This window comes from Sciurus carolinensis, chromosome 7 (genome assembly GCF_902686445.1).
Source record: "Sciurus carolinensis chromosome 7, mSciCar1.2, whole genome shotgun sequence".
Classification (NCBI taxonomy): domain Eukaryota; kingdom Metazoa; phylum Chordata; class Mammalia; order Rodentia; family Sciuridae; genus Sciurus; species Sciurus carolinensis.
The window spans coordinates 127917080-127939230 of record NC_062219.1 but is presented as its reverse complement, the minus strand read 5'-3'; the positions used below and the strand labels follow the sequence as shown (position 1 = coordinate 127939230).

At 38.9% G+C, this 22151-nt stretch overlaps 2 non-coding genes across 2 annotated transcripts; one reads left to right on the top strand and one right to left on the bottom strand.

The window, feature by feature from the left end:
* Positions 1-9935: 9935 nt before the first annotated feature.
* Trnaa-agc (transfer RNA alanine (anticodon AGC)) lies at positions 9936-10007 on the bottom strand. Its single transcript has one exon. It is a non-coding gene; the product is annotated as a tRNA-Ala (tRNA).
* Positions 10008-20866: 10859 nt separating this feature from the next.
* Positions 20867-20939, top strand: Trnar-ccg (transfer RNA arginine (anticodon CCG)). Its single transcript has one exon. It is a non-coding gene; the product is annotated as a tRNA-Arg (tRNA).
* The last annotated feature ends 1212 nt before the right edge of the window (positions 20940-22151 follow it).

Below are 22151 nucleotides of genomic sequence, written 5' to 3'. Positions count from 1 at the left end.
TACTATAAAGTAATTCTTGGATCAAAAAGGATAAATTAATTTTAATTGCAGAATTTCTTAAAAAGGACAAAAACACAACACATAGCAGAATCAGTGAGGTAAAGCATTTATTAGAAGAAAAATCACTCAATTACACACCCATGTCAATCACAGAGAAAATATACATCAAGCACTGAGCTCAAGACACCAGAAAATGAACAACAAAATAAACCAAAAGAGTGAAGGAAGAAAGATTAATAAAGGCAAACTCAGACAATGTTCATAAAGCAATAAATAAAACATTTGAAAAGCCAACAAAATAAATATTGTAATTCTCTAGCCAATTTAAAGAGAGTGACAGAGAGAGCTCAAGTACAATACACAAAATTGGAAAAGACTAGAGGAAAGAACCATGAAGACAGAGCTTTTTAAAAACCACAAGAGACAACATATAACAACTCAGCAATTGACTGGAAAGACTAGATGTAATCTTTGTAGAGACCAGTTACTTTTGAAAAACAGTCGAATACATACACCCCAAAAAAGGACATCAAACTGAGGTACATTCATAAAGCAATTTTACCAAACAGTTAACTATCAGAAACTCATCATGCTACTTAAAATATTCAAAATATAGAAAATTTTCCAATTCATTTTATCAAGTGAACATAAATCGATCTCAGTGGCACACACCTAAATCCCAGAGGCTCCAGAGGCTGAGGCAGAAGTGTCTGAGTTCAAAACCAGCTGCAGCAAATCTAGGAGTCCCTAAGCAACTCAGCAAGACCCTGTCTTGAAATAAAATATGAAAAAGGCCTGGGGATGTGGTTCAGTGGTTAAGCCCCTGTGGGCTCAATCCCTAGTACCAAAAAAAAAAAAAAAAAAAAAAAAAAAGAAGAAGGAGGAAAGAAAAAAATTAATGTAACACTGATTACAAACTTTTTCAGTTTGCACCAGAAATGAAAAACAAAGGTCAATTTCACATATGAAATTTAAAGCTAAAATCTTAAGTAAAATAACAAACAGAATCCATGAGCACATTAAAAAATGATAATATAGGATGTCCAAGTGGGGTTTATTCCAAAATGAAAGAAAGACATTAATACAATTCATCATATTGATAAATATAAGAGGTAAATCCATATATGATTATTTCCATAGAGGCATGAGAAAGGTGGCAGAGACAAAATATAACCCCCAAATCACACCCCCTTCCTCCCACCACACCCTACCTGTCTACAGTTATCACCTAGTACAGTAGTCCTTTCAAATTATTAATCCATAAAATAGATTAATCCACTGATTAGATTACAACTCCCATAATCTAATCATGCATTTGGTGGCAGCAGGGGGGATGGGTGTGGATCCAAACCATAACAATGTGGACATGACAAAGTTTCAACCAACACCATAGGGAGATCTGGAATATATGTTTCCTATCAGAGTAGTCCTACAACAAGCCAAAATGGCCAGTCCTTATACCTCCACTGCAACCAGTTTGGCGGTAGACCATCCCGGGAAGGATGTACTTTTTGGAAGGCAGTTCTTTGTAGCTGAGGTAAACATAAGAGCATTGACAGCACTCCCAGCAAATGAGGCAATCACATTCTTTTCTAAGAGGAAATCTAGGTAGCAATTCTCCATATCTGTTATTATCTCCTCAATATCTCCTTTTTATTCTCTTATCCATTAGCAACCCTACTTAAACAAATATTAAGGACTGAGGGTATAGCTCAATGTAAAGTGCTTGCCTAATGTGCATGAGGCTCTGAGTTCAATCTAGCATCACAAAACAAAATAAAACAACATATTACATATTCTTGCTCTATCTTTAATATCTAACTCTCTATTGTATTGAAACCATTATCTTATATCTCTGTAATTTCTTCTGAATTTCCAGATTACTAATACTCTCTTCAACTGTGTCTAATGTGCTGTTAATTTTTCCTCTGGTTATTGTGTATTTCAATGATGAATAAATACTGATATTTATTTCAAATCTGTTTTGTGGTTTTTACAGTTTTCAATTCTCTTTAAAATATTAAGCTTAGCTTTCTGTTCCTTTGAAGTTGATAAGATGTTGTGTTATACCTTTGTTCAATAATTACTACATCTGGAGTCCCAGTAATTCTTTTTCCATTGTCTGTTGTATCTGTTGATTCCACTAATGGAAACTTGTCTCCTCATGTACCTGCATGTGTTTGATTGTATGATACACATTATATTTGAAAAAGAATATTTTTAGCAATAATATGAAATTTAGGTTAGTGTTTTATCCCCTCAGAGGTTTTTTTGTTGTTGCAGTTTTTTTGTTTTTTGTTTTTTTGTTTTACATCTTTAGACTCCTTATGGGTACTGAAATCTAGAACCTCTTAAAGAAATGCCATGGTTTATTTTTTTATCAGCAACCCAGATGATGATAAACCAAGCTTAAGTGAGCAGGTTTACTTATAGTTCCTCTTCACTCCTAGCAAGCAGCCCAAATGAGGGGAGGGTGGTTACTGATATCTTTATTTTGGGCAGTCTGATGTGGAGAGCAATGACAGAGAATGGGAGAACAGTGACTCTGGGGGGTCTCTGATGACCTCATGACTGTGGCACGCCTGGTGCCTGGGAATGTTTCAGTGCAAGGGCATAGGATGCCTAGATGCTATGGTAATGCCCTACCTAAGGAGGCTCAGTGCAAGAGTCTTAGCTTTGAACTTGATCTCAGATACATAGCTCCCCAGGATAGAGGAATTCTCATGCTACACAACCACATTGTTTCACCAACTCTGGTACTCCTGAGTCTGCCGGCTTAACAGTAACTTTAAACAGTGGATCTTCTTGAGTGCTACATAAAGCTCCTAAAATTGCACAGTGCAACTGTGGATTGCAACTGTAGAAAAGTTGCATAGATGTTTCTAGTTCTGTAACTTTCCTGAGTACAAAGAATAATGCTTGCATATTTTTAACCTGATGATGAGACATACATATATAAATAAAGATTGCTGGTGAAACTCTTTAGATCTGCCTTTCTACCACAGAGCAGCACTCCACCTGATCCCAGCTTGGTCTTCAAAATTTTCATGTGTGAGTCTTTATTTTTCTAATCCCCCATCGCCCCTCGCCCCTCACCTGATCAACTCAACGAGTTTGTCCCTGTTGGTCAAGGCAAGTCCTGTGTTTCCATTTTTATTCCTCTAGCCTAGGATACTGTTAAAAACAGCTCAGTCTCTCAGCCTCTACTTCCAGATTGACAAATGTCTCCAGGGCAAAAGTAGTCCCAAGTGCTAGAGTTCACTTCTCCAGGTTTCTTTCTTTTACTAGATTTCACGAAGTAATTCATCACTAGTTTATTATCTTTTTAATGATCTTAAAACATATTTTATACATGTCATCCAATTTTTTTGTTATTGTGTGCACAAGAAGGGTTATTCTAAATTGCCTACTGACTACAGACTTTTGTATGGAATCTCCTTCAGTCCCCACCTCAGCTCCCCTAGGTGGGAGTGATGTCATCCCAGGTCCAAAAGCATAGAAGTGGTCTCAGAGAGGTTTATCACTTCACCTAGGTCTCTGTTTCAGTAAAGGAGCCAGACCTAGACCCAGGACAGGAATGAGGGTCAGGTTCTATTGTCCATGGGTACAGCCCATGCCACAGATGTAGATGAACCCAGCTTCCCTTAAGGCATAATTAAGTAGGAATCTCAATATTCCCAATTAAACCAAAGGCTTACTCACCCATTATCAGGAACAGACTTCTCTCTTCATTTCTCATAATTGAAAACTAGAGGTGGCATCCAAAGGGACAATGGGTTTACAAGGCTGCAGTCATTTCTCCCCTGCCATTTTGCTGCCATTATTCTGCACTCCCACACCATTTTACAACCTATATTGTTGTTCTGTGAACTTCCTAGTCAGTCACTGGTCCCATTGTCATTAGCCTGCAAACTTCCACTACTTCAGAATAACTCCCCTGTCATTTCTCTCTCTCTCTCTCTCTCTCTCTCTCTCTCTCTCTCTCTCTCTCTCTCTCTCTTTGTCCTTAAGGGCAGACACTCTGCTCCTCTGCTTAATAAGCTCTCCCGTGTGAGTTTCCACATACGGAGAGATTTTCTGAGTGCTTTCAGTATCCCTGAATTCTAGCTGAATGTACTGCACCACAATCAGAATCCTGTGTCTGGAAGATGTAAACCTATACCAACACCTAAGGTCAGACTCAGACCCAGCTGTTTGATTCAAAAGTACTGATCACAAGAGTAAACAGCACCCCAAAGTTTAAAAAAAGAGAAAAGAAAAGGAGGCATTCAAACCCAAACCTATATTTTCTAAAATAGAAAGTTAGATATATAATCCAGTACTTCATATTTGAGTTACACCCTTATACTGTATACTGTATGAATATGTAGAATACTAAGAAAAGAGCATTCTCATCTCAAAAACTGCCAGTACTATCAATGAAATGAACTGCTGGAGAAAAAAGTAAAATGACAAGGCACTGTTATTTCACCTAAATCTTTCTTTCTCTCTCTCTCTCTCTCTCTCACTCTCTCTCTCTCTCTCTCTCTCTCTCTCTCTCACACACACACACACACACACACACACACACTTACTGAAGAACTGTCATATTTTTTCTTCATTGATTACAAAGTAAATCTTTGGTCTTGTATGCAAGTCAGAGGATGACAAAAGAAACTTACTAGAGCCCAACTAGTTGTCTCCCTCATTTCTTTCTGTCTCACATGCTTAAATATTTATCAATTCAATTACACACATTTTTAAATAAAGGCTTTTAGGGGGGAATGTCTTACTATAAACTACCACCATAGCTTCATGTAAGCCTGGGCTTCTTTAAAATTAGCCTTAAGCACTTTTAGATTCACAGAAAAATTAAGCAGAGAGTCCAGAAAATTCCCTTACATCCCCAGGTCCCACACATGCACACTCTTTGTCACTAACAACATCGTACACCAGAGCGGTACAATTGATGAAGCTACATTGAAAATGTTATTATCATCCAAAGTCCATGGTTTTCATTAGGGTTTGTTTTTCATGTGGTATTTGACAAATGCATAAAGATATGTATCTAACATAGTAGTATCACACAGAATAGTTTCAATTTCCTAAACATAGACTTTTAAAATGCTTTTTTAATTGTAGATGAACACAATACCTTTATTTATTTATGTAGTGCTGAGGATCAAATCCAGTGCCCCAACATGTGAGGCAAGTGCTCTACCACTGAACCACAACCCCAGCCCCTAACCAGAGACTTTTTTTTTTCCTTGGGGTGCTGGGGATTGAACCCAGAGCCTTGTGCTTGTGGGGCAGGCACTCTACCAACTGAGCTATATCCCCAGCCCAACCATAGACTTTTTACATCAAAAAGTAGGCAAGTCATTGTGTTGTCTGTTACTATATAGTTTTCTGTTACTATAGTAAAATGCCTGACATCATCAACTGATAAAGATAAAAAGCTTACTTGAACCCATAATTTTGGGTTCCATGATCAATTGGCACGCTGATTGGGACCTGTGGTGAGGCAGCCTATTGTGGCAGGAGCACACATTGGAGCAAAACCATTTACCTCATGGGTTAGGAAATAAAAGAGAGAAAGTAGAAGCAGAGGCCTCCTTAGTCCCTCATGAACACACCCCCAATGACCTAAGGACCTCCCCTTAGGCCCCAGCTCTCAAATGTTCCACCACCTTCCAATAGCGCCACCCTTAGGGACCAAGCCTTTAACAGATGGGCCTTTGGAAGACATTTAAGATCCAAGCTACAAGCCATTATCAAACACTAAAGGGTCTGTCCTTCAAGACAAATAATTTTATGAAGTTCTCACTATATTATCTATTTCTTCCTATGCAGATGAGTGAGAAGTTAATCCCAGTTTGGTATCAGATCAAGGATCACCTTTGGCAAACTACTGCCCTACAGTAATTCAGATACTCATAAAGCAGACAATTTTTAATGTTTTAATGTATGTACGCCCACATAATTTTTCCTAGGTGAGGCAAGAGAAAGAAGACTGATATACAAAGTTAGGTGAACACTTTAAGATGAATATCAAGTCTTTCTAACTTTCTAGAAGGAATTTGCTGTTTATTTTTATGATGATTCAGTGTTGATCCAGACACAATATTTGCCATCACTTGACTTCAAATTATAGTTTGGTATTTTCTTTTGAATTTTCCCTTAGCTCAAAATTATCCATTAGAGATGAGATGATTCAAGGCCAACATTAGGCTGCCATGTTACAGTTTTGATACTAAAGGTTTGAAAATGTCTCCATTTTCTTGAGACAGAGAGTCCAATTTGAGATGACACCACTATGACTGACTGACTGGCAGCCTTCCTGAAGCAGCTAAAGAGGAACTCCTGCATGTGAAGTCATTTTATTGAGTCACCAGGATCTTTGGCTATTAGTGCACACACCCTCTCTGTAAATGTGGAGATACATGTCTGTATATTTATTAATGAAGAAAGCAATGTCTGATTTCTTAAGTCAGAATACCCACCTATTTTCTTAAAGGAAAAAAAAAAACATTTTTATCTCACTTCCATTGAATCCGTTGGCTTCAGGGGACTCTATGACATTAAGAAAAACAAATAATGATATGAAACAGACAAGGGTCTTTGATAGGCTGGAGGACAGAAACTGAAGAGTTTGTTTCTCTGAGTCTGAGCCTGCATATCTTTGGGTCTCTACTGAAAAACAGGAACCAGTAAGAGAGGAGGAAAAATAATTTGCCTGAGGAAGAACAAATCATTTATTCCATATACTGTACTTGGTGCTACGCAGCTGTTTTAGACAAAGAGAAAGAAACAAAGAAACAAACAAACACTTGCAGGTGGCAAAAATTTTGTTGACTTTTTGGGTTTCTGGTTAAGGGACTAGAAGAAGATTTAGATATAAATCCCAGATGGTCCTTTTAGGATTTTTCCCTAAAGCATGATTTCAAGTATTTGGGGAACTGCTTCTCATTTCACTGTCCCAGGATTAGAGCAACACTGAAGTGGAGAACAAAAACAAAAACAAAAACTCTGATTCACTACTTTTTATAAGATATGAAGAGGCATAGATCATATGAGTAAGAATATGTAAAAGTGGAAATTCTAATACAATTCCTATTACAATCCTGGCTAGAGAGGGCTATTACCTGTGCTGACAATCAAGTTTTTCAGGGGTAAAAAGTCTGCTGAGGTCAGCCTTAAGGGTATGTAAAAGTTGATGGAGGACTGCGATTACAGTTCAGTGGTAGAGGATTTGCCTAGAATGTGCAAGGCCTTGAATTAGGTCCCAGCCCTAGGCAGTAGTGAAGAAGCTGATAGAGAAGACTAAGATGATTAGAATAATCTATTGATGTTGGTGCTCTAATGAGTTCATCCTGATACTTTTATCAGATAAAAAAAGGGGGGGGGATACATCCTGACTGACATATGCTGACTGATTTTCCCTTTGACAACTTCAGTTTGTTGATGGTTCATATCTTTAAAAATTCAAGGTATACTTTGTGCTGATATACTTTAACTTCTTGATACTATTACCTTGTTAAAGGTTGAGTTAATTATCCATACTGACAGTACATGTAACTTCATGTAACTTCAGGTGGTTACTTCATGGTTTTGGAACACTAAGATATAAAAACACTGAGATTTTTAACTGCCTTGGGTATTTCAATCAAACATGCAAGAATATTAATGATTTATTAGAGGAAAAGTAACATCTGAAAAATAACTCCTTTATGAATATGAATGCCTATTAAAAGTTAAAGCTTTTTTTTTTTCAGTGCCAGGGTTTGAACCCAGGCCCTTATAGCTCCCAAAGCAAGCACTCTACCAACCAAGCCAGCTCCCTAACCCCTAAAGTTGAAATTTTTAAAGGTAAAGAAAATGCCCTAGACAATTACTATCACTATTGTAATATGGTATCTCAAAATGGTCTTGAGAATCAAGAAGGTCATAGTCAAAAACAAAAATCTACCATACAGAAAAATATTGGTCATCTAAAACTCTCAAACACAATAGAGGACTTTGGTGTTCCCAAGACAGCCATTTGGTGGTGCCTGCATTATTCTCCAGAATTTTGATTCTTATATTACATAAAAGCATGGATACTGGCAAAAACAAATTCTTTTGAATTTTTCAAAATTATTTTTAGGAAATTTTCTTTCTAAGAAACTGTAACTGAATCTTGTCTAATCTGTATTTATCATAACTGCCCCCTCTACACACACACATACACACACTCAAAAGAAAACTAAAGCTTGGTAAGACTTCAGTTTTCCACTTGAAAGGACCATTTGGACATTTACAAGTGCATTTCATTCAGTATTTTTAAAAATTGAACATATATATTTTTAAAAATTGAACATGTATAAAAAATTAAAAATTTTTAATGTTTAATATGTTCATTTAAAAAATTGAACATATTTCAATAATACTTTCAAAAGTAAAACTATAGCTGGGGCCAAGGGCCATGCCTGTAAATCCCAGACACTCAAGAGCCTGAGGCAAGAGGATCACAAGTTGGAGGGCAGCTTAGGCCAATTAGTGAGACCCTATCTCAAAATTAAAAAGTAAAAGGGATGGAGATCAGTAGTAAAGCACCTCTGTAATCAATTCACAGTACAATAAAGGAAAAAAAGAAAAAGAAAAACAAATCTACCATCAGTCTTAGAATAATATGATCTATGCTATAAAATCCCCATAAACCCTTAGCATGTAACACTGTTAGAGACATGTGTACACTTAAGATTGATTCTTTCTCTGACAGATTTTACCCTGTCACATTCTAATTTTGCAGGTTTCCTCAAAATCTAATGTTAAGTATATAGCCCTATGTTTACCCTGTACAAGCTGGATTTCCAAAAAATGACATCCCTGAATCAGGAAACTGGGTATTTTGGAAAATAAAGTACGGAAGGTCAACCTTAGACCTACATAGTTAAACACAAATGCACACTTACAATTCTGGGGCATACATACAATATCACGCTGAAAATGAACAACAGGTGCTTACCTTCTGGATCCTTTCCTGGCCATGCATCTCCCTATGGGCATGGAATCCACACTGTTTGGTCTCCCAGAATTCCCTGTTAAAACCGCTGTGATCAGCCTTCCAGGGCCTGTGCAGGTCTCTCTTCTGATGCATCCTCTGAGGCAGACCGTGCATTAGCATTAGTGTCCCTAGGCCTCAGATGTGACCCAGGAGTGGCTTTCTGCTAGAGGTGTGAGAGAAGCTTGAAGTGGGTGTCCAAGTGACCTTCAAAATATGATGTGGAAGTAGGAATGGAAAGAGAAGGGGGTGAAGGTTATATACGTATAACCTCATCTTTTAAAACTCTCTCCTTCAAGGCAGTCAAATACAAAGGTTATTTAGCACAAAGATTTTCTCTGGATGCAAACCGTACATTTTATTTAAAAAATCAATTATAGTAAAAAGGGGGTGGGAGTAATTGGGAGTCAGGAACAATAACAATGAGTCAAAGGAACGTATATAAAGCATAAAAACGGAGAGAGAAGGCGGGAAACAGTATTCGGAAAGCAAGAAGCTTAAGGTGGCCTTGGAGAGTGTGGTGGGGGAAATCGGAGAGGAAATTTTCCTGTCTTCTGGAACAGTTCAGAAAACAGAGGGCTCTAAAGAGATTTTCCTGTGGATTTTTCTGTGTTCCCTACTCTTCGCTAATAATGAGAAATGTAACCGGTATGACTGGGGTTATTCATTTAGAATTTTGCTTGTTTTTCAGGTTCTGGAATCCCGAGCGAATCGGTATTCTACCGCCGATGTCTTCTTGTCTCTTGCCTGTTGACGCAGCCATCCAGGTGGGGACGAAGCCTTAGAGCAGAAATGCATTGATATTAAAAGACAAAGATAGCTGGTTTGTTTTGTTTTCTTTGTGAATTAGAAGAACTAAAGTGCACTAGATAGAGACGAACCGCGGATCACTGTTTACAAAACCTAAGAAAAGTGGAGGTGCCGGGGATTGAACCCGGGGCCTCGTGCATGCTAAGCACGCGCTCTACCACTGAGCTACACCCCCTCGCGCTCAGGGTGTGCGCAAAATACTTCTATGACCTGTTACTATCATTTTCGGTTGCTGCGAGAGGGATTCCATTTTGTCAGATTCAAAATTTGAGCACTTTTTATTCAGATACTGTCTCGCAACTACCAAAAGACAATTGCAAAAAGGAAAACTGAATATTATATTGAAAATCCTCGTTTTGCTTCAGGGATCTCCCACTGCCAGCTCGGCAGCCATCTGCAGAAGGGATAAGGGGGCTCCGCTTATCCCTTATCCTGGCCACCACTTGGGAAAAGGCTGGGAAGGTGATCTCTGATTTTAAAGGTTGCCATAAAACCGTGGTTGTAATGTTGGGAAATAAAAAGAAGAGATTTAGTGTTGCCACTGAGATTTAGGTCCAGGTGTAGAGAAGACAGAAGGGAATTGCATGTCGGTTTGCATCGGTCAGCAGTTACCGCTTCCCAAGATTGCGGTGCCCGGCCCAAGCTGGACGCGCCTCCGACTCAAGCTGGGCAGTGAGGACCAGTGAGACGCGCACGAGAAGAAAGGAATTACAAGGTTTCACCATCGTTTATGGCGACCCCTTCCGGAAGGAATCCTCCACGTAACGAAAATTACACCAAAGGAAGGCGTTTTAAAAGATGGATTTCATCTTCAAAACCAATTAAATGTATAAACCTCCGCGCTGCTGAAGAACTCCGAGTTCTTGGGTACCTCCACTCCTCTGCGCAAACACCAGGCACTTCCAGCGGTTCGCCAAACCTTGGCACAATTGTCTACCCATAAATGAGTTTTGGAGCAAATTTTAAATCTTTTTCTAAGTTTTCTTCCGATTCTCTCTCACCACTGAGAAGGAAAATACTATCTCTCATTTGGTTCTTTTCCAGCTCTGCCCCTCCACACCAGCCAGTCCTGATTGAGACCCGGCTGAGACGGCTGCCCGGCACCAGCTTTCGGAGGAGTGAACAGATAAAGGCATATAAAATTCGTGGGCCACACAGGAGGTCCTCATACCCCGAGGACCCCAACATCCTTTGACTGGATTCGGAATACACAACCTCAAAATATGGCGATTTAGCATTTGAGAAAATAGTAGAAGCTGTTGCTCTTCCCTTTAAAGTAAGTCATAAGACCTTCATTTTGAAAGAGGTCTTTCCTATACCAGAAGGAAAGGGATGAAGACAGAGAGATGCCAAGAAGAATCTGAACAGGTCTTACCAAGTTCCCCCTCGGTTTATTACCATTCAATCATATGTTCTATGTCCAAATCTAAGCATAAAAATACAGATTGCCCAGTTTCCTTGAGTATTCATTTCTAAAGTGTCCCGTGTCATGTAAAATAGTAAATAAATGCATATGACTTTATCTGTTGTTAATCTGTCTTTTGTTATGAGGCTCAGTAGCAATTTGTGAAAAAAGTTGTTTTTTTTTCTCCCTTATACCCTCCTTATAAGTGCTTTCCGGACAACAACGCAGGAGTCTCCAACGGAGAAAATACCTTGAGGGAGTTAAATTAAAAACAAAAGCTGGGCGCGGTGGTGCACGCCAGTAATTCCATCGGTTTAGGAGCCTGAGGCAGGAGAATCTAAAGTTCAAAACCAGCCTCAGCAATTTAGCGAGGCGCTGAGCAACTCGGTAAAACCCTGACTCTAAATAAAACACAAAATAGGGCTGGGGATGTGACTCAGTGGTAGAGTTCCTCTGGGTTGCCAGGAAACACGCAAGTTTCACCCTAAGGAAACTGAGTGCTTTTGGAATCTCCAGAAGAGGGATTGTAAAATTTGGGTTATTTAAATCTTTTCCAGGTGAATTTGATGATCAGGCAGTTTTGGGAACCACCAGAAAACATAGCAATGGGAACTGAAATTAACTAGGATCCCAGGGAAAGTTAATAGGAAAGGGAAAAGAGGAGATCTGGGAGCAGGTCACAGAGGAGGTAGGAGAATGACTGCTGGACAGTTGCTTTCTTAATGAGATCAGGATTTGGCCAGCTCGGGTGGTGCAAGCCTATAATCCCAGCAGCTGGGAGGCTAAGGTAGGAACATCAAAGTCCTTTTTAGTATTTTAGTGAGGCCCAAAGCAAGTTAGTGAGACCCTGCCTCAAAATAAAAAGGGCTGAGGATGTTTCTCAGTGGTTAAGCTCACTTGGGTTCAATCCCTTGTACCAAAATAAATAAATAAATAAATCAGGATTTGGATGCACAAATCTCAACACATGCCAGATCTTTGTTGCTTGAGCTTTCTCCAGGTAGTAGAGAAGAAAAAAGACCCCTTTCTATAGAGTGTGGAAGCAGAAGTCCAGTTTTTCACAAAGTTTAGGTGCATCAAAATCATCAGGAGAGTCTGTTGAAACATAAAATAGGAACATTATTCCCAGATTTTCTTATTCATTTGATCCAAGTGGACCCTAAAAATTTACATTTTTAACAAATTTCTAGGAGCCAAAGATGCCCTAAATTAAGTTACAGATCAGAGGATAGAGAGAAGAAAGAAATAAAAGGTCATTTTTAATGACAGTTTCAAGCCAAAACAACAAAGAAAAAGAAAAGGTGGGGCTGGGGTTGTGGCTCAGTGGTAAAGCATTTGCCTAGCATGTGTGAGGCACTGGGTTCCATTCTCAGCACCACATGTAAAATAAAATACAGGTACATCAACAACTAAAAAAACTTTTTTTATAAAAAAAGAAAAACTGTTTGCTATTCCTTTCCTGTATGTGATATCACATTCTGATTTTAATACTAACCAACCAAGAAGCTGCAAAAAATTCTTTTTATTGACCATTCTTTTAGCCCTTTGCCTATCCTTCCCCTCTTATCTTTAGTTAATGTAGGTTCACTGTAAACAATTTATATTTTCTTCTTCCATGTTTTCATTATAAAATATCCTGGTTCCTTAGATCTAATGAACATTTTCCCAGTTGCTATCTGGCTATGCTGCTGGTAGCTTAGAGGAATTTACCCCAGGACCAATCCCTTTATTTTTGGCTAGCAGCTGAAACAGCTTAATAAACCCTTTATTTCAGAAACTTCTTGGTCTCAAAAGTTTGAATTAACACTAGATTATGTTGATGATCCTGGGGCCAAATTTCAGAACTTCTGTATAACAGATCTAACTCCTTTTGGCTGAGATGGTCATGACTTTAAGAGTACCAGTATGGTTGGGGATAGAGCTTAGTTGGTAGAGTGCTTGCCTTGTAAGCACAAGGCCCTGGGTTCAATCCCCAACATGGCAAAAAAGAAGTGTGGGCTGGCAGGGAGCCAAAGGAGGTGCTTGGTATGCCTGGAGGAAAAACAGGAAGCTGTTACAATTGGCTACATGTATGCTTGCTTGAGTTCGTGATTGCTTGACCTTTAACAGGATTGGGTGGACATATCTGATCGAAATTGCTTATGCATGAGACTGCTTATATATTGAGGGTGAGACTGCTTTTTGGGGGTTGTTGTTGTTGGGATCCTAATAAAGAAGAAGCTGCTTCATGACAATCTGAGGTATAGGTGTCTTTATGTCCCCCTGGACGGCGACAAAGAAGTATATCACTGCTCATGGAGTCACTAGATGGGCTCTGTATTCCTCAGATACATTTGCATAAAGCATATGTTTGAATTTTTTTTTTTTTTTTTTTTTTTTTTGCGGTGCTGGCAATCGAACCCAGGGCCTCATGCTTGGCAAGAAAGCATTCTGCCAACTGAGCTATCTCCCCAGCCCTGTTTGAATTTCTTTAGTCACATATAACTGCATTTTGAAAGTACCCACAAGAAAACCAGCCTGTGTGATTATGAAAGAGCAGTGTTGGATGTCAAGGTGGAACGTAAGTCTGCTTAGGCTTAGGCAGCTCTGGCTGCAATGGGAAGCACTAACTTTTAGCATATATAGTTGGGAAGCCAAGGCAAAGAATAAGAAAACACAGACTGCAAACAGATACAATTTACAATATTCTCAGGGGGGAAAAAAAAAAAGAATTTTCTTAGTTTAAGTATCTAAGCAGAGTTTTACTTCCAGCACCTGAGGTTCAAGTTTCTATTCATATATACCCAAATTAATGTTTTTCTTCTCCAGGTAAAAAACTATTGAAACCCACTTGCTTCTAGGGATGGTCTTCATAACATTTGTAGCTGATTCTTCTGCCTTTCACACACTGCTATTGATTAGAAAGAAGTCTCAGGCACAGAATGATGAGAAAGATAGGGTTAGCATACAATTGGAGAGCCCTTGGTTCAACATTTTGTTAATCATAAAACCTGTTCTCTGTCCTACTCTAAGGAAAATCCAATGGGTTGCTTCTGTATTTGTTCAACAGAATGATGCTAAAGGCTTAAAGTAGCAGAAGCTTTAAGGATATAAAGGAAAGATCCTATTTGAGCCAGAGAAGGAAGGTAGGTGTTGCCTGATTTAGAGACCTGCTGGTACATTCAGGAAATACATTATCATACATACAGTTGAGTAACATGAATGTTGTTACCTTCATAAACCTAGTAAGTAGAGGAAGAGGAGGACCATGATTTTTGCTAGTTTGTTGTTTATTTGCAGGAAGTGGGATGGTATCCCGAGGGGATGAAGATATGTTTGTTTGGGGATAAGAATTTAAGATATTTATGGGACAGCTTCACGGAAACATCTTACAAGCATTACAATCTTTGGGTCTAAAATTCTGTGGAGAACTCTGATATAGAATTTTTTGCTTTTATGTATCTAAGAAACAGAGTGCCACTGAAACAAAACAGAGGACTGAAAAGTGACCTTTGGGATTTGAGGATGAGAATTCATTAATGAAAACTAACAAAGATTCTTTACTTAATGAAATAGTAGTCAGGTTACTGAAATTTCTCCTAGACCCATCTGTATACTTCCTTATAAAATCCAGTTTGATTAAAGAAATCTGCTAAGTCATTTTAGCAAGAAGTCCCCTTTCCCTATGTGATCTGAGTCCTCGTCCTCTGGATAAGCTTTTGTGTATATGAGATACATTTGATGTTGAACTACCTCGAATCATCCTCTAATTTTCTTAACTTTCCACTTATTTATGTTTTCATTGCACTCTCAGAGATTTCCTCAGCATTAGAGAGTCATCACCACATGAAACTTCCCATGGAAACCTCTTTGCAAAGGTCCGAAGGAGGAAAAAACAAGGTACAATGATCCCATACTACCTGTTCTTCTACTGCTCCAACTCTTGTTAAAGGAAGAGAGAAGGGAACTCCTAGAAATCTCTATCCAGATACTGGGCATGTTTATTTATTACTATATGATCCTTAAAGGGGGAAGAGTAAAATACTTCTGTTCCTGAATATCCCCAAGCCAAAAACCTAATCAAGTTAAGGCAAGAATGAAAGCAAGCCTGGGCTGAAAAGTCCAGATACAATGTCAAGGACACTGACTTTCTCTTATGCACAGTGGGAACTAGAACAAGTTAGTGTTATCCATAGAAAGCTACTTTCTTGCATGTACACCAGGACAGTTGCTCTTTGGGTTGTTGATCATACTAAGCAGACTAAGAAAACCAAGCAAGCTAATGCTGATGTTGCTGCTTTTGCAACCTAACATATAAAGACCCTCTCAGTGGTGAGTGGCACAGAACTGAGGGCACTGTGAAGAGTATATGTGTTACTGATCCAGCTGGTTGCCATTGGACAAAGTGACATGAAGGACAGAAGTACACTACTTGGAGAGTCACTGTGAGGATGGAGGTGCTACCAGTTTAGCCCATCACCAATGAGCTCTTCTTGGAGTAGTCCTTGATCTCTCTCAAGTTCTCCTCAATAAATCATGTCTCACATACTATCTCTAGGCACTTTCTTTGACCTTTCAGTAATCGACCCCACTGCTCTAGCACAACTAGGCTGTGAATGAGTGTTTTGGCTTGGATATGCGGTATCCCTCAAAAGATCCTGTGTTGATGCAGGAATATTCAGAGCTAGAATGATTAGATCATGAAAAGTATAACCTAATCAGTCCATTCTAGTTTGAATGGACTAACAGGTAACTATAGGCAGGTGGGGAATGCCTGGAAGAGGTGTGTCACTGGGGGCGTGCCATGGAAGAGATCATCTTCTCTGTATGCCCTTCCCCTCTATTTCTCAGTGTCCTCCTGCCATGAACTAAGTAGCTTTCCACTCCTGCATCCTTCACCCATGATGTTCCACCTCACCTCAGGCCCAGAACAAAGGTGTGTTAGTCAGCTTTTCCTCAGTATGACCAAACACTCAACAAGTACAATTTAATGAGACAGAAAAGTTTATTTTGGTTCATAGTTTCAGAGGTTCAGTCCATGGTCAGCCGACTCTAATTGCTTCTGGGCCCAACATGAGGCAGAACAAGGGGATAGAAAAGGCGTGCTGCTCAGCTCATGGCAGCCAGGAAGCAGATAGAGGGGGTTGCAACAGAGATAAACTCTTCCAGGGCATGCTCCCAGTGACCCACCTCCTCTAATCATGTTCAATCTGCCTACAGTTACCACCCAGTACAGTGTCTTTTCAAATTGTTAATTCATCAACTGGATTATTCCACTGATTAGGTTAGAGCTCAGCTAATCTAATCATTTCAACTCTGAACATTCCCACATTAACAGAAACTTTTGGGAGACTCCTCATATCCAAACCATAACAAATACAGTCAGTCGACCACAGACTGAGACTTTTGAAACAGTGAGCCCAAATAAACTTCTTTCTTTAAACTGTTATTGTCAGGTATTTTGGTCACAGTGACAAAAATCTAAATAACACAATGAGACACTGACTTAATTTCTTTTGATTCTTTTTTCTGCATTTCTAAATGTAATAAGCAAATACTGACAATACTTAAAGGTCTCAAATCATCCTAGAGTCCTCCCAAGTAACCTATGTAATTTCCTTCCTTTTGTATAAACTGCAGAGAGGCAAGAAGTATGTATTCACTTGAGTACAATAAGAACGTGTGGAATTCTTAATTCCCAGGTTCCTATATACTTCCATTCTGTACCTCCCTCATTCTTCTGAGGTTCTTTTTCAGTCCCAAATTCATTGCATTAATTAATTTGTGGAAGCAAAGGATGGAGAAAAAGTAAACAAGAACAGGAAAGCTTGAAGCAGGGAGAAGAAGGTTGACAGGTAAGAACAACCTCTTCTGATCCAAGGACCATGGAAATGACTGAAAAGAAGTATTTGGAAGAATAAAAACATTAATAGCTCTTGAAAAGAAAAAAAAGTTTTAGATAAAATGAACCAGACATATAAAAGATCATGCTAACAGAGAAAGAGCAATCACTGTTCTATCACTTGTGTTGAATGTGAAAAAAATTACAATTCCTATTTACCAAGCTTCATTATTCTTGATTTATTTATGCAAGGGGTGTGTGAAGAGACCTACAGAAAATAATTTCAATTAAGCTCAAGATCTAATCAAGGAACTTTAAATCTTCAGTCTAAGATTCTGCCAACAGAACACTGCTGGGCATGGTTGCTCATGCCTGTAATCCCAGAGACAGCAGAGTTGAGACAGGAGGATCCTGAGTTCAAAGCCAGTCTCAGCAAATTAGGCAGGCCCTAAGCAACTTGGCAAAACCCTGTCTCAAAATAAAAAGTAAAAAGTTCTGGGAATATGGCTAACTGGTTAAGCACCTGTGGGTTCAATCCCCCATACACAAAAGTAAAAATAAAAAGGTCTGGGGATGTAGCCCAGTGGTAAAGCTCCCCTCAGCCCAACACAAGAAAAAAAAAAAAAAAAAAAAAAAGCTATGAATTCTTTGCCTAAGGTGATCCTTTGGTGGACAGGTTTCTCAAACTCTAGTCATGAATAAGGGAAAACACCTCAAGACTTATACACAGCTGGTTTAATGGAGAGGGATTAGTGTTGCTTCTGATTTTGGAGATTTATGTAATGGACCAGCTTTCTGATACCACTCAAAAATCTTCACACATTCTCACTAAATCATTGTATGCTCTCTTTCCCTCTCCACCCTTCTGCCACTTCCCTTCATACACATGTACTTGATGTTTATTTGTTTTTAGTACTGGAGATTAAACCCAAAGTCACTTTACTACTGAAATATACATTCAACCCTTTATATTTTTAATTTTGAGACACTAAATTGCAGAGGTGGCCCTCAAAATTTTGATCCCCTTGCATTAACCTCCTAAAAAAAGCTAGGATTACAGGTGTATGCCACCACACCCAGCTCCCGTTCATATTTGGAAGTCAACAATGGTTCGTCTCTCTGTACCAGGAAGAATGACTAAATCACAAAACTTAGATAATCAATAGAGAAGGCATCAATTTAAAACAGCCTAAGAAACTTTACCCTTATTTTTGGTGCTTTTACTGACTATCTTATCTGTGCCTTTTCCGAGACCCTTCTTTCTTTTGAAGAAGGTAGTATTAAAGTCTATAATTAAAGCAACTTCTTGAAGATTCTACTCTGAGATTTTTCTCCCATGTATACAGGAGGTTTACATGTTATTAAACCTTCATTTGTTTTTCTCTTGTTAATCTATCTTTTGGTACAGGAATACCACCTTAGAACTAAGGGTGGAGAGGAAATTATTTTTTCTCACTCACAAGAGACATGATCTTCTTTCTATCAAGGTAACTTTTGCTTTTTTATTTAAGGATGTCGTAGAAACATCCTTTCCTAACCTGAGTGGTATGACTTTTAAGGTTTTTTTTTTTTTTTAAGAATGAGCAAAAATTGCCGGTTGCGGGGGCGCACCCCTGTAATCCTACAGGCTTGAGAGGCTAAGACAGGAGAATCAAAGCCAGCTTCAACAAAAGCAAGGTGCTAAGCAACTCAGTGAGACCCTGTCTCCAACACAAAATAGGGCAGGAGACGTGGCTCAGTGGTCGAGTGCCTCTGAGTTCAATCCCTTGTACCTCTCCCTTCGCCCCCGCCCCACCTCCCCGCCAAAAAAGAATGAGCAAAAATTGGCCAGGTGTGGAGGCACAGGCCTGTAACCCCAGAGTCTAGAGAGGCTGATGCAAGATTATGAGTTCAAAGCCAGCCTCAGCAATTTAGCAAGGCCCTAAGCAATTTTTAGCGAGAACTTGTCTCAAAATAAAAAGGCCTGGGGATGTGGCTCAGTGGTTGAGTGCTCCTGGGTTCAATCCCTGGTACCATCCTCCCCCCACAAAAAAGAGCAAAGGTTCATATCCAAAAATAATTACATAATTTAAATCAATCTTTCAAAAAGGGAAAAGGACCCCAATAATTGGCATTCCTTGTATTTTTGTTGCATTCAACACACATAGAATGTGTCACCTACAGATTCCAGTTTTCACTTACAATGGTCCCTCCAAATCCGTGGGTTGGTCATCAGTGGATTCAACCAATTGTCCATTGAAAATATTCTGGAAAAATTCCAGAAAGTTTTAAAAAACAAAGCTTGAATTTGTGGCCAAGTGTCACACCAACTCCCATGAATGAAGGGATGTATAGGCATTACATAATAGGTATTAGGTATTATAAGTAATCTAAAGATGAAGTAAGGTATATAAGAAGATGTATGTAAATTATATGCAATGTACATAAGTTATATACAAAGACTACTTCCATTTTACATAAGGGACTTGAACATCCATAGATTTTGTTATCCACAGGGATCGTAGAATCAACCTCTCTCCCATACTGAGGGCCACCTGCATTTAAAGGAAATGAGAATTTTAAGATGTTTTGAATCTGATGGGAGACTCCTCTTCACTTTTTGCACTTCATATGTTTATGGTGGTATTGTATTTTATTAATCATTGCTGCATCTTTATACAATCTTTTCAGCTTTTAGAGCAAAGTTTAAGTTATCTTCCTAAAACGAATTGGGACATTTTTGTGGCCCCTTGTGTGCTCTGCAATTGTTTATATAACCCTGAATGACAGGGAAATATACATGTTATTATTCAAAACTCTTTCTTATAAAACATCCTCCCACCCCCACTAGGTCAATGTGCCTAGGTGCTAGCCCTACTTCCAAGCTCAAACTAGACTCTAAAAATACTGACTGAATAATTCCACAGTAATCTAAGTTTGGTCTTATCCCCAAACGAAGATACTTTAGATGAAAACACTGGGGTGGGGGTGGAGGAGAAACTGTTGGGGAAAACTCTGTGGGAGAGGGTAGTGTTGAGGAAGGGAAAAAAATTTGCTTTAATTTATTTAAAATAACTCCTCATTTTCAAGGAACCCAAACTATAATATAAATGGGTAGAGAGATGTTATTACTTTACTTCTAGGGTTGAATGTTTCTCATCTTTTTATCCTACCCACACTTCTGGTGACTGAGGGGGCTCAGCCCCAAACCCTGTTGCTCTGTGGGTTAGCCCACAAGTGAGCTAATCTTGACAAACTCGTCAAAACAAAGTTAAACTTCTGACATCTTCGAGGCATCAAACTGGAAGTCATCAGGCTCCAGAAAAACACCACCTTGGCCATTCATTCACTACATTCTTATAAAACCAATAATGGTTTTGAAATAAGTGACCTATTTTTTTTCCAGCTCTAAGCCAGCCTTGCACTTCCAGCAGAACCCTATCTTCCAACATCACCATCACTCTTCTCAGATTCACACTCACCAAAGCTGCCGTGTGCGTGCTTTCTAGCTCCTTGTCATTGTTTTTGGTAAGGATAACAACTGCAGCATCAGACCCGGGCTGAAAATTCTTCCTCTTTTCGCTATTTCTCCTTCATCATTAATCAGACTTCAACAGGGTTCACATTGAAGAACTATCTAACCACCTGCTCTTTCATTGTTCCTGGGATCTAATTTTTAGAGGGTTTTGTAAATTGTTAGTAAATTTTAATTTCATATAAGGAACTTTTAATTGAAGGAGTTCTTCCTACCTAGCATCAAAAAAGCACCCTTCCCCAAACTCCTTACATTGTCTTTGGATATTACGTGAGTAGAGTACTTGCATCAGTTGGCCGCGTGGCCTAATGGATAAGGCGTCTGATTCCGGATCAGAAGATTGAGGGTTCGAGTCCCTTCGTGGTCGGAGTTTTTCCTTTCCATCTCTTAACATTCCTAAGGAATGGAGTGTGGAAATTATTTGCATTGCAGTATTTTCCCTCTTGTTACTGTCTCCTGACTACTGTGTTCACAATTCACCAGTACTTAAATGGATTGTTTGCTGCTTGGTGAGTGTTGAGGAACTTACTTTCCACTAGAACATGCAGGTAAAGAAGAAAGAAAAGAAAAATTGTTTCAAGTTCTAACAAGAAAATAAGCAAGGGACTGAGATCAAGAGCAAGGAGTGGAGGCCGAGTAGCTCAGTGATAGGATCTGTGCCTGAAAGGTATGTGTGAGACCTAACTAGGTTCAATACCTCGCTCCAAACAAAACAAAACAAAAAGACAAAACCCCAGAAAAAACAATGCCTAATTTTAACAGCTGCAGAAGTTAACATGTGGAAGGCATACACTGTCATATATTGTGCCTGTATTATAGTAGCCATGAGAGATTTCTTAATGTTCCTATTTTACAGAGATAGAAAATGAGGTCTGAAAAGTATACTTTCTTGCCCAAGGCTACACAAGTAACAAGAGGTCAGCATGGAAACTGAACCAAAAGATATTTTTGGAGGTCAGTCTCAACATTTAAAATGAGTTTTTGTTGTTTATGAATGCATGATGCAGGGGGGTTTTTTGTTTGTTTTGAGGCATAAAATATATTTAACAAAAATTGCCATTTCAATAATTTAAGTGCAAAATTTAGTGGCATTAATTAACTTCAAAAAGTTGTACAACTTATCAACAAAATCTTTTTCCAAAATATAACAACTCCCAATTCTCTAGTTTCCCCCAGCCCTTGGTTGCCTCTAGTGCACTCTCTGTCTTTATGAAACTAGCTATTCTAGATATTTCATATAAATGGAATTATACAATATTTGTTTTTTTGTGTGTCTGGCCTGCCTGTCTTACTTAGTAAATGTTTTCAAGATTCATCCATGCTGTAGCATGTATCACAGGATATATCAGAATTTTATTCCTAAACCATGCCTGGCAGCATACATGCGAGTTCAAGGCCAACCTTGGCAAGACTCTACTCGAAATGAATAAAAAGGATTGAGGGTGTGGTTCAGTGATAGAGATGCTTGCCTAGAATGTAGTAAGCCCCTGGGTTCAATCCCCAGTGCTGGGGGTGGGGAGTGCATAACTGAACAATCAATAACATCAAAACAGGACTTGTGATAATATAATTTTTTTTT